Genomic DNA, 3,109 nt, shown 5'->3' on the forward strand with positions numbered 1-3,109 from the left:
AAATACTTTGGACATGCCTCGTTTCTTGTGTGACTCGGACCACAGCCTTGAAAAATAGGTTGAGGTGGTGCTTTTGTTCCCTCTTACAAGTAAGGAAACTGAGGCATAGCAAAGGTCCGCAGCTTGCTGGTTTTTTTTTTTTTAAAGATTTTATTTATTTATTTGACAGAGAGAGACACAGCGAAAGAAGGAACACAAGCAGGGGGAGTGGGAGAGGGAGAAGCAGGCTTCCTGCCGAGCAGGGAGCCCAATGCGGGGCCCGATCCCAGAACCCCGGGATCATGACCTGAGCCTAAGGCAGACGCCCAACGACTGAGCCACCCAGGCGCCCCTTGCTGGGGGTTTTACACAGCTTGAGGCAGTGGTGGGTCAAGCCACAATCCTGAGTCGGGGTCTACGCGGCAGTAGGGGCATAGGAAAATAAAGTGGGAGCCCTTCATCCAATGGATTTCTAGGCAAAAGTTAGAAAGAAGGGACTCAATGTGTATGTTTTAGCACAGATAGTTGGCAAAATATAGAAGTCATTGGAAAAAAGCTCAGGTCACAAAACAATAACCTGTATTTTCAATGGGCGACTATTAGTGCACATAAAATCAGAAAAGTGGGGGGGGGAGGCTACATGTTGGACTGACAGAGTGCTCACTCTCAGGGAAAGGGCGAGGATCGGGCTGTGGCCGAGGGAAACATACTTTATCTGTAATGCTGCTTCTTTTTTTGGTATTTATTTATTTATTTGCGAGAGAGACAGAGCACAAGCAGGGGGAGCAGCTGAGGGAGAGGGAGAAGCAGGCTCCCCGCTGAGCAGGGAGCGGCGCAGGACTCGATCATTCCATCCCAGGACCCCAGGGCCCGGGGATCATGACCTGAGCCGAAGGCAGACGCTTCACCGACTGAGCCACCCAGGCGCCCCTACTTTTTTTTTTAAGCAAAGAGAATATTCATGTGTTAGGTGTTTAATTAAAAATTAGTAACGAATCCATAGCTCTCCCCAGAGAATGGCCAGTTGCATTAGACGCACCAGCCGTGGGAGGTGCGCAGTGGAGGAACCCTGGACTGAGGTTGCTGGGAGAGGCCCAGGGAAAGAAGTGAGACTCATTCCCTCTACTTTCCCTCAGTAGGAAGGAGTGGACAAGAGGCCGCAGCCGGGATGCGCTAAGGAGTGCAATCGTGAATTACCATGGGCCAGGCAGTGTCAGAGCATCTTTGTGAATGCCATCTTGTTTAGTCCTGGGAGAATTCTGTGACACTTCTCATTACCGTCATCAACTGTTAGGGAGACAGAGGCTTTGGAGAGTAATTTGCCCCAGGTAACCTTCCTGGTGTGTGTGTGTGTGTGTGTGTGTGTGTATGTGTGTGTGAGAAAATATCCTGGAAGAGAACGCCAGGAGAATGGGGACTCTTGTATCTACTGTCTAGATCTAGATCTAGATACAGTATCCCTATCTAGATACAGTATCCCTATCCCTATCTACTGTCTAGAACCGAGCCTGGCATGCATGGCCCTCTATGTTTGAATGGATAAGGAATGCTCGGTCCAGGTCCCTGGTGGTACATTTCCAAGTTACCAGGTGTCTCTGGTCCAACAGGGAAGGTCCAGCGGTAGGAGGGGCCCCTTGCTGCAGCTGGGCCACAGGGAAGGGGCTCGTCTGCTGGGCCACCATAGGTTGATGGGCCTCTAAGCCTCCTCCACATCCAGGAGGGGAGCTGAGTCCCTTCTGCTGTCTCTAAGTTGGTTTTCTGGTTGGAATCAGCCTCAGTTGCTTTTTTTTTTTCTTTCTTTAATTTATTTGACACAGAGAGAGAGACAGTGAGAGAGGGAACACAAGCGGGGGGAGTGGGAGAGGGAGAAGCAGGCTTCCCACTGAGCAGGGAGCCCGACGCGGGGCTCGATGCCAGGACCCCGAGATCATGACCCGAGCCGAAGGCAGACGCCCAACCAACTGAGCCACCTAGGTGCCCCAGCCTCAGTTGCTTTATCCACTAATTTTTTCAGCTGCTGAAGTCTTCCCTAACTTGTGTTTCCATCTCAATAAATGACACCTCGATTTGCTCCCCCAAGTATAGAGGTGAAGATCTGGGGTCATCCTTGATATGGTCTATCAGCAAATTCTATCGGCTTTATCTTCAAAGCATATCCGGATTTCAACCCCTTCTCAACATCATGACAGCCTTCTCCATCTACTGCTTGGACTTGTGCAGTAGTCTCACTCTGGTCTCCATAGACAGCCAGAGGGATCCTGATAAAACACTCATCAGATCATGTGCCCCCTCAGCTGACAACCCTTCGAGGTTCCCTATGTTACTGTTGAGTGAATATCAAGGTCCTTTCAGTGGCCTGAAGGCCCCCACAATCTGGCCCTCCTTCCCTCTCTTACCTCACCGTCTTTTGGCCTCCCTGCTTACCTGCCACACTATCTCCTGATGTCCTTGAGCCTGCCTAGCCTGGTCCTACCACAGAGTCTCTGGCTTGCATTCCCCTGTCTGGAAGGCTCATCCCCAGATATCTGTGTAGCTTGCCCGTCATGTCCCTAAAAGTAGTCTCCGTCAGGTTATATGTTTATTTGTGCGGCCTCTTTCTCCCTCCTGAGCCTGGACGTCTGCTGGGGCAGGGGCTGCATTGTCCCTCTCACTACAGTGTCCCCAAGGGCCAGAACGGCGCTTGCATTTGTGGTCGGATGTCGGAACGGACAGGTGGTCAGGGTTTTGAGGTCGGGCTGTTTCTTTATCCTCTCTCCCCCAACAAGACTCGGACTCAGACTCTATTTTGCTCCCTCTCCTCCCCCCAACCCCTCCCTTCGAGAGCCACCCAGAGAGCCTCAGGAATGTCCTGCCCTACCCCTGGGTGGCTTTGTGCCGGGGGCAAATCTCCTTGGCCCATCAGTTAAAAGGTGGGGGTTGATGACAGATAAACGTTAATGAGCACTTCTTATTGGCCAGACACCATTCTAAGTGTTTTACACGTATTAAGTCATATCATTTAGCATCCAAATAGCTCCTGTTGCCTCCCTTTTATCCAGGGAACCAAAGCGCAGTGCCTTGAAGTCACTTGCCCCACGTCACACGGCTGCCATGGCAGGACCAGGATTTCCATCCAGAGAGCCTGCCGCCC

Source organism: Neomonachus schauinslandi, unplaced genomic scaffold (assembly GCF_002201575.2).
Source record: "Neomonachus schauinslandi unplaced genomic scaffold, ASM220157v2 HiC_scaffold_162, whole genome shotgun sequence".
NCBI lineage: Eukaryota > Metazoa > Chordata > Mammalia > Carnivora > Phocidae > Neomonachus > Neomonachus schauinslandi.